The sequence below is a fragment of the Ochlerotatus camptorhynchus genome, unplaced genomic scaffold, assembly GCF_037179485.1.
Source record: "Ochlerotatus camptorhynchus isolate MF236.1 unplaced genomic scaffold, CSIRO-AGI_Acam_v1.1 ptg000639l, whole genome shotgun sequence".
NCBI classification, from domain to species: Eukaryota; Metazoa; Arthropoda; class Insecta; order Diptera; family Culicidae; genus Ochlerotatus; species Ochlerotatus camptorhynchus.
Window position 1 is genome coordinate 2954232 of NW_027041118.1, and position 16324 is coordinate 2970555.

Here is a 16324-nt window from a genome sequence, read left to right on the forward strand (position 1 = left end):
AATTTAACAGTTGACTTAATCTTTTCCATCGTACAAACAACTGAATGAACCGATTAACCACTCTATTTCGTTTGGTTTCATCAATTGCGTATGCTGATTTATTTGTCGACTTAATCTGTTTTCATCGTAGAAACAATAATTTAATAAACTGATCAACCAGTATATTTCGTCTGGTTTCATAGAAGCCCGGCTACAACTCTGTCATCCTACTAATCGTTCGATTTGGTCGCTTCTGATTGACTGATTTCCTATGTTTTCGACTACCGATTTCGTGTGCTGACGCGTCGGCAACCTCCCTTTAAGCAGTCCCATAAGAGTCGATGTAACAATTTATAAATACGTCGGTTTCATAGTCGGTCAATCTTACCGACATGAACCGATTTAGTCGAAGGGAAAATCGGGAGGATTTTTTATGGGGTACTTTGATAAAACTTGCAACAGTTGTTCTCTATAGAAGTGTAAACAAACCACTGTCGAAGATTTTCTATTCCCAAAATTAGAGGCGTGCTAGAGGCGCGCGAGGGGCGTACCAATTTAGTTAGTCAGCCTTTATGTTCTTTATGGTGCTACCAGTTGTGGCCGATCTCAGTAGCTAAGGGGCAATACATGGTGGACAAGTTGTGCTCCACTGGCAGTTAACCAGCTGTTTCAACTATGGAGTACTGGCACTGGCTTATGATATTCTGAACTTCTGGTAGCGTTCCCGCGAGAAATTTTCCCGTGGCTCAGTGATCTCTGGGCTAGTCATTCATGAGGGCATCCGACTAAGATACATCGTAGCAGCGGACTCTGTTGAATGAAAACGTTGTTGAACATTTGCATATCGTGGTTGGAGGATATTGGAATGATCGATATCGGTAGAACGGTAGAGACAATCCGCTCTAAGATCAGTATGTGTTTTACCATTTATCACTATGTAGAGTAAGCACAGTCCCATTCGATGTTGCAGTCGGCGGATTTGTCCGGTTTCGACGAAAACTCCGATTAGGTTGTTAAAACTGACAAATCAGGGGATGATTTTGAAAAATTTAGCGTATCCCGTGGAGGGTTCATGCAGGAAAACCAGGAAACCTTATTTTTCAGGGAATTCTTAGAATATCAAGAATCCCTCTCGCAATTCTTTGCAACGCATTTTGAGATACCCTACCGAAATTATCTTTTCTTTCGATTCTCTTTAGGGATTCGCTAGAATCATTGATGATAATCTTTGGAATTCTTTCCAGAACCAAGTCCCTGTTGAGATTATCTGGAATCGCTAGAAATCTTTCAAGATTCACTCTAATCTATCTTGGGTTTAACTGTGTCCCTTCTTACGATTATATTCAATTTATCTTGGTATTCGTAACCTTCGTCATCATCTTAGCGGCGCCGGTGGTGTAGTGGTAAGCGTGATTAGCTCTCACCCCAGCAGGCCTGGGTTTAATCCCAGTCGGTACCGCCGGGATGTTCTGAGGCATAAAATCTCTGATCACGCCTTAAAGCCGTTGGTCCCCGGTTCATAAGTTGATGGGTCGATAGGTAGGGTCCAGGTGTGGGAGCTGCCTTCCTGGCGTCGGTAGCATTGGTGCTCAGCACGGAAAACAAGATCGACGGAAAACAAATCCAAGGAAAAAAAATTCATCATCATCTTGGAATCTGACGAACTGGATCATGAGGTCCAGTAGAGTCCCTATTGAAATCTGCTGGAATATTTAGTGAATTTGTTGGGAATCCCATTAGGGAATTAATTCGGCAGAGAAAAAATAAGAAAAAGCAAGAAAACTTTAATGTTTTAATTCATATTAAAATAACATTGAAACGAGTGTTTCCTATTTTTCTATTGTTTCAGCTCCATACGTCTCTTCGACCAGTTTATAATCGTCAGGATCCTGCAGGAAGGTCATAATATTATCCAGCAACAAATTGAGGAATGAAAACCTTTTACATTGTTAATCGTTTCCTGTTCACTGGAAAACTTGATAAAGGTTATGAACAACTACAGCTACAAACCAAAAAAACCAAAGATTTAGTGATTTTTGACAATATGTACATAAATCAACTTACAGAATCAATTTGCTTAAAGTCATAGTGCAGTCGGTTAACTTGCCTCAGGGCACCTCCGTTTGAAATGAACAAGAATTAGATTCCTGCAGGCTCATGCACAGCTTTCGTCGTTACTTCCGTCAGTCTTGGGTTGAATTCTACAATTAATAGGGGAACGTTACTAAGTATCTTAAATCATGTATTTATAGCGATGCAAAGCACAACCCGAGCAAAGTTCAGCATCAAAATGATAGAAAATCAAAATTAAATTTTGATAGAAACATCAAACCGAAATCATAATTTGATTTCAGTTTACACGATTGACAAATTTGATAACATATTTTGTGTTCGTTTTGCTGTACATTTGCTCTTCAAAAATATGTTGCTGCAGTTTTGTTTTCATTTCCTTAGCAGAACATCAAATTGAATACTAATTTTGTTATCAACAGGAAAAATGAACATCAAATTTAGTTTTCACTTCGCTCTCACTGATAGCAGAATTTTTTTCAATGTCATGTCACAGGAAGATTTATTTGCTCTCAATTTTGATATTTTAACCGTTGAAACGACCAAAACGACAGTAACCTGAGTAATCATTATCAGAGACATCACAACATCAAATTAAGTTTTCATTTTGATCTCAGACTTTGCTCGGGAATCCTATTTGAAATTCCGGATTCGTAGACGATTGCGGCAATTATTCTGCACATGTCTGCATCGGACCGCTAAGAATATCTAATTTGGAACAGTATTTTCGATTATGTTTTCAGTGTCTCATATACGCTGAAATAATCGTAATTTTAATTTTCAATACACTTCCATCACCCATTTCTTACGAATAATTCACTCCAGCATACAGAAACTCGAACTGCATGCAGCACCTGGATGTAGTATCAGCCTTTTGTGATAGCCGGCCAGCATTTCATATTCCCGTGGAAATCAGGTTGCTGGTGCTGTAGTGACTGCCAGTGCAGCTGGTGTCCATGTTCAACTTAAATCTCGTGGGTCTTCATCATTTCATTCATCGTTAGCTCAAGTTCTTTGTTGCTCTCGGTTTCGAAAGCGGGAGTCTTCAGAAATTTATAGGTGAGTAAAAAAAAAACTCTTTAATCTGAACAATCGCAGGGCCAACGTTTGCATCAACGTTCCCAACTAACAATTTTCGCAATGTAAACGCTTTACTCATTTCATTTATACAGTCTCAAGCTGTATTCAAACGTTATACGATATGAGGAAACCTTTACTCAACCTCTATACAAGCAAATCTGGCGAACTTAGTCAGCTACTTATGGCTGTTGGAACGGTCGGGAGAAGTTCTTATTGCATATCCATTAACGCTTCTATACAGCTGTTATTCTGCTGTTTAGTTGTGTGTGAACTTGAAATGCGCTTATTCAACCTTTTCCCGGTTATCCAATAATCACTACACAGCTTTCACTTGAAGCCGGGTTAAATACTGTTTACGCTTTTTTATGAAGGAATTTATTGAATTTATTATTCTGTGAATCAAAATTAATCGAAATTAGATACAAATCATCACCAAATTATTTACCCTGCACTGGAACCTGGAATCGAACTCGAGACGACCTCATTGGCAAACCTTGACACTACCAACTGTGCTACGCCAACACTTTGAACTTATGTAAACAAATCAACATTCCCTTCTACAACAAAATCGCTGAGTAGAGGCTTTATAATAGTGCACATGAATCACTTTTCTCGACTAGTTACTTCAGCTTTGTAAAAGAGCAGAGTAAAAGCTGTAAAACTGCACACGTCTAAAAATAAACCTTGTTGACTGTGAAAATGCTTCCGAAGTTGCTCTAACACAGTTTATAAGCTGAGTACAGGTTGTTTAGTTGTTGAAAAAGCAATTTTGATGTTTATGTTATTCAGCAAGAGTGGTTGGTTGTGTAGAAGCCATCAAATGAGTAACATATTCACTTTGTAAGCTTTGTTTTGCAGCTACAAGTTGAAAGTTGATTAGTGTGTGTATAGAAGTGACATTAGCGTTTATTGGCTGATGTTATTCAGTGCGACTGACACATTGAATAATGGTTGTGAGAAAGTTGAGTAAACGCTCTCCAAAACTATTTTGCTAGCTTTTGCTTGTAGCTGTATCTGCAGCTTCTTTTCACCTGCTTTACAGCACAATGCTGGAAAAGTTGGCTTACAAAGCTGAAAATGTTTGTTGGGTTGCGCTACATTTTGCTCGCAGGATTAGTTCTAATCGTCCGGAATCTACTACCTACTACGCATTGAACAGTACCAGGTTGAGCACCGGGTCATATTCATTCAGAGCGTCAGCCACCTCCTAGCCACCGGACAACTTGACTTGATTTTCTCGTACTTTCATCGCCGCCAGGGTTTTTCGGACCGAACTGCAACGAATTGGCGTCAGGGGGAGAGGTAGCTCATTGATTCTTCCGGTTCGCCTCCTAGCATCGTGCTATAAGGTACCAGGCGATAACCAGGGTAGTTGATCGATACCTCGATGACGTCATTTCGTTGGCGTCTGCAATGGGAAATTCTCATAGCAGGCGTTGACGATGGGACGTTGTCGAGTTGTTGAATAGCAACTGTCGGTCTGCCAAATTTGGAAAGACGTCTGCATTGAATTGTCTTAAATAATAATATTCCGCCCACTATATCACAAGAAATTGCAAGTGGCTGAGTGGAATGGAGATAAGTTAAGCATTGGGTACAGGACCAAGTCTCCCCTGGGTGGTGCCAGAAGATGAGCGCAATAGAATCATCAAGTTGCCATAAGGCACGGAATGAGACTATTGCATGGCTTGGTAGTCAAAGTCTTCAATTCGTTAGTCATTTCAGGTGGATTAGAACAGGTTTAGGTTTAGGGTGGGCGTTGGCCAGATTTGGATTTTTCAGATGTAATCCTGGATAGGACCCTGTCATTGAACGTCGCGTGAAAGTGAAACTTAATGAAGGCCTAAGTACTTTTTCGTAGTTTTTAGTTTTCGGATTTGAAAGATCGTCGGTTACAGTGGCCTGCTTACTGAGCAGAAAAACGCGGTCCCAGGTCCTTACATATCAAAGAGATTTATGGTAAAATCGCTTGTGTATTGTGTATTTTGCGAAACTCGTTGTTGTCGTTGGTTCCGGGTTTGAATGGATACACAAATTTGAGCAACGGTATTATGTGATATGAGGGGCTCGGTGGCCTTAGAGCAACCGTTTTTGCTTACTGAGCAGAACATCATGAGTCTAATCTCAGGCCCATCCACATTCAAGATTCGTCAATCGTTTTATTTGTTAATATGACTACATGGTAATAACAGCAACTCGGTGATTAAAAAGGTGCTCGTCTGCCTAGTGGCAAACGTTTTTGCTTACTGAGCAGAAGACCTTGGGTTTAGTCCCAAGCTCCTTCGCGTTATATGATCGTTAGGACATCAATTCAGCTTATCGTTTACCAAAACGAACCCTGCTGCAAACCCAACCCTCTTATCCAACATCCCAGTGATTCCTCGTGGAAGTGCAGAGGTGTTCTCGGCATCCATCAAAGCGAGTGTCATGTCAACACAATCCTTCCCATTCCTTTCTTGACCTGTGTTCGGGCGCGGCCGGCGCTGGTATTGCCTAATTTAAGATCACCAGTTTTTACACATTGAGGATGATTGCTAGTCCCAAGCATCGTTGACACTGGTAGTTGAACTCAGTATGCACACAGAAAAAAATTCTGAATTTTAACTATCGCGTAAAATCTCCCTTCGTTTAATTTTGAGCAATACTCGCAATAAACAGCGAAATCGTTTACAAGCTTGCATACAATATTGCTAATTTATGCGATATTGCGCTTAAATTTACACGAAATATCGCGTAAATTTATGCCAAATCTAACGTTAATTTTATGTGCGCTATATCTCGCAGAAATTTACATGAATTTTTCGAACGGTGCAGCACGACTGTGTCAGATGGTTTTGGATACGGTCACTTTGAAAAAGACGAATGAATGATCTTCCAGACGCTTTCCTCGAAGGACTAGCTTGGTGATTGGTGATTTTCAGTTTAGATCAATCAACATTGGTGATGTCATGAACATGCTGCCTCAAATTATTTCAAGTCAATGTTTCCCTTACACGATGATGCTGTTGGTTTGGGTGGGTGGCCTTCCCTTGGTGAGGAGAGGGCCTTAGAGCGGTTTGTTTACAAATGTTGATAGGCCCTTTTCTATTGTTGCTCCATAATTGTCCTTGACTTCTGCTACACACTAAAAAAATCTGAATTTTACTGGTGATGTAAACATCCATGCATGCAAACATTCATGCATGTAAACTTCCTTTTCACGTAAACTAGCAGCTTGCAAGGAATGTTGCAAACAAAGGTGGAAAGTTGCATACAATATATGGAATATTGCATGACATGTGTCATAAATTTACACGATTTATAATGTAAATTTGTATGATTTATGACGCTCCATTTATGTGCATCATAGTAACGGAAATTTACACTACTTTTTTTTAGCTGTGTAGATATACGGCAGACCTATTTTCAGTAGTCTTAGAGCGATAGTGACGTTTACAAGCCTTATACAGATTACGCAATTTCGGGAGTATATGATGACCTACACGTCATTAGCCACGTAGGCCCTGAATCCCGTCGGTGATTTTGTTTCGTAACTCTTTTCGCACTGAAATTTTTGTGTCCTGCTCATCATGTGTATTTTCTTCGAAGTATTTTTTTCAATAAAAGTTGAAAATTATTCAATTTACTGATTCTGTGTAGTTTACAGGTATAAAGTTGCCCAAAGATCCTAAAATTGCCTCATTAGAAATGCCCAAATTCATTTCGTTTACTTTTCCTCTGTTCGGGACGTGACATCACTGCGACCAGTGATTTGATCTATTGTAGTATATCCCGTGTATTACTCCATCACTATTGAGAAATGATGAAGTGTTCGATTTTTTCACAGTTGTCACTCTTGCATTTATCGCAAGGATCCGACTATAATTGAAAGGTTCCGCTATTTATACCCTTCGGAATGTTGAAACAACCTCCAAAGGCGCGCCTCTTTGTCAGTAAACATTAGATTTCTTAGCAACAAAATTAAGGAATGATACCGATAATGACCATGCATCAGAACCTTAGTCTTAACCACTTCAAACCTAGGGAACAACGAATATAAGATTAGGAATCACATAGATGAAGACTAACTTACTCATTTTTTCCTTGTTTCAAGATCATCCTCGGTGGACAAAGCCGAGTCTTGTCACTATCAACAAGGCATAAATAGTAACACGGACTAAGATGTGTTCCTTAGATTACTGAAAAATCCTGTCCCCCTAGTTTGAAGTAGTCAGGACTAAGAATCGGTTGTAGATCTTACATCCCGTAACGTACCATGAAAAGGTGATCTACCCACGTTACGGGGCAGTAAGGTTTAGAAGGAATTCCAGTATGTTTAAAATCTCAATCTGCAGTACAATCTTTTGAGGAAAAATCAACGCTTTATAATTCCACACAGCTTCACTTCCAACCGTGGCTGAACGTAAAGCATTCTATTTCGCATGAAATTCAACAGCCACAAATACCATCGAACGATTTTTTTTTCGTCGTACTCTACATTTAAAAACTGAGTTCCACGAAAATTGCTGCCTTTGGATGGTGATGAGCACCAACCATGCCTCAAGCACGCACACACAGTCGTCTTCATAGACCCGCAGCAACACGACAGCGTGCTTTAAATTAGCGAAGGAGGGTGGGCTATGCTTTTCATTCATTCATCACCCATCGCATCGTCAGCCTTCGCTTTGCTTTGGGGGGTTTGGAACCAATTTTGCTGATGTGCTCTCCCGTAACTGTGGATCATGGGGGTATGAATGGAAGAGAGTGTGACGTGATGATGCCGTTCGTTCTTTCGTTTATTGTAGTATCGGTGCTCTGGCACTGGCGTTGTGAAGGGTAGTGGTACACACGCTATTTTGTGGGTAATGTAATTATTTGAAGTTTATTAATATTGAAGTGGTGAGGTTACCGTGTGATGGAACAGGCAGCACGATGAGTGAGCAGAGGCGGTAGATGGTTGAGTAGACTGTAGGCTGGAGCGGAGATAGAAGCAGCGGCAGAAGAAGAGCGACCGAAAGAGAGAGGATGCTGGAAGTTGAGAGCAGACAGAACGACGGATGGCGGTGATGATGGATGGCTATGTGTTGACGAAGTTGTTTGGGGATGTGGTTGAAAGTTTAATTTTGTGATAATAAAGGTTTATTGAAATTATGCTCGGTTGGATTGGACTTTTTTTTTCTATTATGAACGGGTTTGGATCATAATGGACGCTGGTAGAATTTAGACAGGCCATGAAATAATTTTAATTTAATAAGTTTAATTAATTTAATTAATTAGTTTGCAAAGAGTTGATTGCGTGCACGATAGGAAGTGGTTTTGTGAATGTTTAATGGAGAGGTGTGAGATCGTTTAATGCGAAACGATTATGAAATGATTGTTATTATGATTGTGTAGCAATGCTTTTTAAATCATGACTAGTTTTTCCGAACAATTGGATACAGGAAAAGGCAATTAAGGTGATGGTGTAAATAGCCAGATATATTATGTACATATCATTTAATAAGCATAGTAAAAGCTTAACCTTGATTTAACAATCTGTTCTGGACTATATTTGAGTACCACCCAGCGGTAATAGTTTCAGCAGTCCAAATTAATTGTTGAATTTGATAGTAACGACGCATGCAAACTTCAAAATCGTATGCTTATTTCGGTGACGTATAGGTGCGTAACTTTTCAAAATCCCTTCAAAATTAAATTGAAAATGACGCTAAATTAAGTTAAATCAAACGTACGTTCGTCGAGTATGAAATTATTCCAGGCAAAACTTACGCATTTTTAACGCATTGACTTGTTGGAATGCATTTTTGATACACTGTCTTATGTATATTCTCCAAAACATTGATTCTTTTGCGCAATTTGTTTCGGTCCATTTTTCAATGCATTTTGAATTTAGTTTTTTGTTTACTGATTAGCACCTCGAATTTGGCTAGCTCATCACTTACCAGTAAACCAGTGTGTCTAACTCATAAAGTGACTTTTTCGGTGATAAAACGTCAGATGCTTTCAAAATAAGCTTATTGTGGGTAGGAGTTCTAACACCAGTAATACCGATACCCAATACCATGACCATAATGCACTCATGCCTAGACAAGTGAGCAATAATGGCCAAATTAAGCCGAGATAGTTCAATAATTTCAAATTAAAACGAGCTCTAAACACATCGTAATAACCTCAATGTATAGGGGCGCCGATGGTGTAGTGATAATCGTGATTGCCTCTCACCCCAAAAGGCCTGGGTTCAATCCCAGTCAGCGCCACCGGAATTTTCTGAAGCATAAAATCTTTGATCACGCCTTTCTTCGGAAGGGAAGTAAAGCTGTCCCAGACAACCAGAATGCACGTATATTCAATGTTGTTTTCGTGATATACAAACATATATACAAACCGACAAATCGTATGAATGCAAAGAAATGGCTTATACGTACAAAAGTGGAGGCCATATACGTGCAAGTTTAAATTTAATTTTAAACGAGTTGATTTAGCATCATATACGATTTAATCTGTAATAACAAATTCACTTTGAAAAGTCTAACGATGTAACCCGATTTGGTTTGTGATACATGTGAGGTACATGAATACGGGAATTAATATTCACTGATTCCTTTCCCCCACTAATGAAAGTGTTTGTGATACTTTCATACAATGCTGGTACGACTGATGTGGAACATTGGCAACACGGCACAAATGATGTTGCTACGAAAGCTCGTGCTTGTTCCATTGCATTCAGCAGCAGACTCTAGGAAAGGTAAGTCCTATTTTGTGAGCCAACCGAATTCCTGTGTCGAGTGATTTCACAGTAATAAGGTATAATGGCGATTGCATCAATTCACGGAATTCTTTGGGTATTTACAATACAGTACGACGGAAAAACAAATCATCCCATATAGGTCGAAAATTTGCTTTCTATACGATTAAACTTAAACATAATGCGATGTATGCCATTCTTATATGCGATTTTGACTTAAACTGTAGCAATTTACGATACTGTCTGCACATTGTTATACGACTACTGGTTGTCTGGAGTTGGTCTCTGGTCAATGAGCTGATGGGTCAATAGGTAGAGGGTCCAGGTGTGGGAGCTGCCTCCCTGGTGTCAGTACCTCTGCACTGTGGTCGTCAAAGCTGATATCACTAGACTTGGTAGAACAAGAGTACCTCATGGTAGCATTCTGGTAAACGGCTGGACAATGCGTACCATTGATACTTCGCGTATCTGCAGGTATAAAATAGACCTCACCAGCGGTCCTTAGCCTTTTGTCCAGTAACTCCTATCCCTACCTCCCCCCGGGGCTGGCTGGAGTACGAGTAACCATAGGGAAGATCGGGTAACCAACCCCGGTGGGACCTTTGTCGTATGCTGCCAGGGAAGGGGGGGACTCCTCTCTCCAGAGAGTGCAGACTTCGAGCGTCTGTTCACCATGAAGGTGCGGCTCAAAACGGCGTCTGTTCTCCATGTTAGGAGCGGCTGATCAACGTCCTGGTGCCAGCGTGGGACTCTAAACAGTGCTGTGCACGATGGTCCCCCGGCGAGACAATGGGGGTTGGTGCAGGCCCTACAAGCCAGCCGTAAAAAACAAAAATACAGGAAGCAAGCAATGTAAATACGGACCGGAACAATCGGCATAGACCCAAGCAACGGAAACGGACTAATGATTGGAAACTCGGAACATGGAACTGCAAGTCTCTCAATTTCTTGGGAAGTACCAGCATTCTTTCCGATTTATTGAGGGTCCGCTGCAGGAGGTTTGCTGGAAGGGATCGTCGGTACATACGTATAGGGATGGTTATACCATCTTCCAGAGCTGCGTCAATACACATGAGCAGAGTACAGCTTTCATCGTGATGGGCGAAATGCAGAAGCGCGTGATTGGGTGATGGCCAATCGATAGCAGAATGTGCAAGTTGAGGATCAAAGGCCTTTTCTTCAATGTCCGCATAATCAACGTGCACAGCCCTCACTTAGCAAATGGCGATGACGATAAAGACGCTTTTTACGCGCAGCTGGAACGGGAATACGACAGCTGCCCAATCAATGACGTCAAAATCGTCATCGAAGATCTTAACACTCAGATCGGCCAGGAGGAGGAATTCAGACCGGTTATAGGAAAGTTCAGCGCTCACCAGCTAACAAATGCCAACGGCCTTAGTCTCATCGATTTCGCCACCTCTAAGAACATGGCCATACGTAGTACCTACTTCCAGCATAGCCTCCCATATCCGTATACCTGGAGGTCACCGCAGCAGACAGAATCGTAAATCGACCACGTTTTGATTGACGGTAGGCACTTCTCGGACATTATCGACGTCAGGACCGATCGCGGCGCAAATATCGATTCGGACCACTACCTTCTAATGGTCAAGGTGTGCCAAAAACTTTCCGTTGCCAACAACATTCGGTACCGACGCCCGCCACGGTACAATCTGGAGCGACTGAAGCTGCCCAAAGTCGCAACTGAGTACGTGCAATGCCTCGACGCTGCGTTGCCGGATGAGGGAGAGCTCACCGAAGCCCTTCTTGAGGACTGCTGGAGCGACGTGAAACCAGCCATTAACAGCGCTGCTGAAGGCGTCGTTGGGTTCGTGGAGCAGAATCGACGAAACGATTGGTTCGACGAAGAGTGTCAGACGGTTTTGGACGAGAAGAACGCAGCACGGGCGGCGATGCTGCAGCAAGGAACCCATCATAATGTGGAGCGATATAAACAGAAGCGAAGACAGCAAACCCATCTTTTCCGGGATAAGAAGCGCCGCCTGGAAGAGCTGGAGTGCGAAGAAATGGAGCAGCTGTATCGATCTCAAGAAACTCAACGCATCCCGCCAAGGCTTTGTGGCGCGGGCCGAAATGTGTCGGGATAAGGAAGTGGGTATCTTAACGAACGTATATTAGGTGATTGAAAGGTGGAAGCAGCACTACTTTGAACATCTGAACGGCGCAGAGGCGGAGGACCAAGGCGGCAGGAGGAATCCCAAGTAACATTGCGAGTTTTATGGAGGTTTTAAAACATGCTACAAGTCCAAATCATGGTCTACAGAACCCTTATAAAACCAACATTGTTACTTGGGATGGCTTCGTCGGTACAGCGGATGAGGGGGACATGCCAGCACCCACGATAGGTGAAGTTAAGGATGCTATCCGACAGCTTAAGAACAACAACGCAGCTGGGAAAGATGGTATCGGAGCGGAACTTATCAAAATGGGCCCGGATAAGCTGGCCACTTGTCTGCACCGACTGCTAGCAAGCAGATTTGTGGGAAGTTATCAAGCAGGTTTTGTGGACGGGCGATCGACAACGGACCAAATCTTTACGTTGCGGCAGATCCTCCAAAAGTGTCGTTAGTATAAAGTCCCTACGCACCACCTATTCATCGATTTCAAGGCCGTTTATGATACTATTGACCGTGAAGGTGTTATGAAACGGCTTTAACATGCCGGGCACGATCTTCAATAAGTCCAGCCAGTTCATCTGCCTCGCTGACGACGTGCACATTGTCGGAAGAACGTTTCAGGCCGTGGCGGAGCAGTACACCAGGCTAAAACATGAAGCAGAGAAGTTTGGATTAAAGGTGAATACGTCGAAGACAAAGTATCTGTTAGCTGGAGGAACCGAGCGGGATAGGGCTCGCATAGGCAGAAGCGTGACAATCGACGTTGAGTTCGAGTTGGTGGATGAATTTGTGTACCTCGGACCATTGGTGACGTCGGATAACAACTGCAGCAGAGAAATTCTTCGGCGTATTATTGCCGGAATTCGTGCTTACTACGGACTCCACAAGACCCTGAGGTCGGGTAAACTTCACCTCCGTACTAAATGCACCATGTACAAGACGCTGATAAGGCCGGTAGTTCTCTACGGGCACGAGACGTGGACGATGCTCGAGGAGGACCTGCAAGCACTGGGTGTTTTCGAACGACCATCTTTGGTGGGGTATGTGAGAACGGTGTATGGAGGCGAAGGATGAACCACGACCCGAGCAAAGCTGAAGATCAAATTGAAATCAAAATTTGCTGTTATGATGTAACTTATTTTGAATACTCCAGTTGATCTCATTTTAGTTGACTTAACGGTTAACACAGCAAAAATGAGAGCAAAATTTTACACTGGTGAAGCAAACGGAAAACTAATCCTGCTTTCAATGAAATCAATTTGATTACTGATTTTGCATTCATAATGTTTAACTGAATACGGGCCTAGAGTAAATGGTTACCATTCATGTTTCTCAAGCTGAAAGACTTAGGCTCCAATCTCACCGCGGGCAAGTCACGAATGACCTAAAATGTGTTAAACAAATCAGATAAACGATAATCATTAGTTCAACGACAAATGAATTTCAATCAAATTTTAAACAAGACGTAAACAGCAAAAATTCAAGTTAAGTTGCTTTCATTTAAAACGTCTTGACTGCATAATGAAAGCACAATATGATATCAAACTTATGTCACAACATTTGAAATCAAAATGAGTTTTCATTATGATAGGAACTGCACACTTTAATATCGATTTGCCTTCATTTTGTTAACCGACTTTGCTCGGGGAGCTGGCGCAACTCTATGGCGAATCCTGTATCCAGAAAGTTGCGAAAGCTGGACGGGTACGATGGGCGGGACACGTTTTAAGAATGCCGAACAACAATCCCGCAAAAATGGTGTTTGCCTAGAATCCGGCTGGTACAAGACGAAGAGGAGGACAGCGAGCAAGGTGGTTAGACCAAGTGGAGCAGGATCAGTGTTCACTCGGCTGTCGACAAAAGCAGACCACTCTCAATGTGTGCTACGCGATCGTCTGTTTTCTCGGCAGCAACCATTGTGTGGTCCTCCTCATTGTTCTTCATCAGCAGTTCTTTCGGTCGATGCGTCGTCGACTTTGGAAAGCAACCGTTTCGTGATGAGTGTGTGAGTGCTGACCACGTTTTGTGTCCATTGCTGCAATGGACGCGCTCTGACCCTCGTTGGCGTACAACAATTTGCCATACAATGAAACTACTGGAAGCGGCTCCAGTTCTGATGGAGGAGGCTTTTTGGATAGCGGAAGATAAAGTGTTTATTGTGTTGTACCTTTTGACTATATTTTTAAGATGTATTGTATAGTGACCAAGAATCCTCGGCTCTGTAAAGTTAATTCGGTTGAGCCTTACCAAATAAATTAATAAACAAAAAAAAAAAAAAGTGGAGCAGGATCTTGGAAGTGTGGGACGGTCAAGAAAGTGGAGACAAGCAGCCACAGACCGAGTGAATTGGCGTAACATTGTGATGCAGGTGCAATCCTGAGGGATGTCGGACCAGGATAAGTAAATTAATCCCTCTATAAGACATTTTGAAATTAACCTAAAGGGAGACTCTAAACGTTCATTTGGTGGAAGTTTCAGCGATATTGATCTTTTAAGATAATGTTTTCAATTTGAGATTCGTGTTACCACTAATTTATCAGAGGTATAGAAGTGGAACGACTCACCCTAATTTATGTATCCACAAATCTTCATGAAAATCGTCACCAGTAAAAGAAATCCAGAATATATTTGTCTTATCCCACTTAGGCTGATGTAAATTGTATTTTGATTTTATGACATTTGATATGCGAGAATTGCCCGCCAAGTTTTGAAAAATTTCTGAATTACTGTTCATCAACCAAAAGATCTTTATCTCCTTAACAGCTTTCCCAAGTACAGCAAATTTCTAGCTGTTCAGGATCTCAAGATATTATATATGTGAAGATTTCACGTATATCCTAGCGCCGCGTAGTGAGAAAATACTGTACTGTTGACCAACGAAAAAGTTTTGATCTTCTGGACAACTTTGCCGATGACAGTTTAGCAGGTCTCGAAATATATCTAATGAGAGAATTGCACGTGTTTACAAGCGCAATGATGTAAAAAAATGAATTTCTGTCCACCAGCCAAAAGGCCTTGGCCCCCTGAACAACTTTACCGAAGACAGTAACATTATATTTGGTCAGAATCTCGTGATATTTTATATGTGAAAATGTAACGTGTATACTAAGACTTGTACTCGAAAAAAATGCACAATTTTTATCCGTGTGTAACTTTTTTATCCGTGGGTAAAACTTGATGAAAATCTGGGTATAATTAGTTTGGAGTGAATTATTTACATGTGCAAAATTTTATAACAATCGGTTCAATGGTTATTGAGATGTCATCGAAACAAGAAGAAAATCGCCGGAGAATTTTGCGCGCCGTCATGGAAAATCCGACTGCGACCATGAGATGGATCGGAAGACAACTGGGAATCACCCAACCAACTGTGTCTCGGGTGGTAAAATCGTTTAAGAAGTCTCAGACGACCGAGCGGCGGGCTGGAAGTGGAAGAAAATCGAAGACAGCTGACCCTGTGAAGGCCCGGAAGGTGTTGGATTATTTCAAGCGCAACCTTTCGATTCGCGACGCGGCTCTGAAGGCAAAGTGTTCCGCCTGGTTCGTTCAGCAAACCATGAAACGAGCTGAGCTTCGTGTATTCAAGGTCCGAAAGGCACCGAACCGGCGTGATCAACAAAACACGGCGGCCAAATCCTGCGCAAGGAAGCTGTATCGAGAGTGGTTAACGAAACCGATGTGTGTGGTTATGGATGACGGAACCTACATCAAGGCAGACGCAAAGCAGATACTGGGGCTGGAGTTCTACGTTGTCAAATCACGGTTTGATGTTCCGTAAGACATAAGGAAGAAGAAAGTGAACAAATTCGCCAAAAAATACTTGCTCTGGCAGTCCATATGCCAATGCGGTAAACTGAGTAAACCGTACATCACAATGGGTACCATCAACAGCGAAATTTACCGCACCGAGTGCCTCCAGAAGCGTCTGTTGCCCTTCCTGCGGTCTCGCGGAGGCGAGACATTATTTTGGCCGGACCTGGCATCATGCCATTACGCGCGATCGACGTTGGATTGGTACAGAGACAATAACGTTGTTTTTGTTTAAAAAACCGCCAACCCCCCAAATTCACCAGGGATTTGTCCGGTGGAAAGATTTTGGGCCATAATGAAGGCCAAAGTTCGAAAATCGTCCAAGGTGTTTAAGAACGAGCTGGAGTTTAAGAAATAATGGATGAAAGTGACCAAAAAGGTCGGCTCCACCATTGCACAAATTGTAATGAGGGGTCTTAAGGGAAAGATGCGGGCTTTCAGCGATGGAGAGAAAATTGGAGTAAGTAGTAAAGTAATTATGCCGAAACATAATCCATATGTATTAGTTCATTCCCTGAAA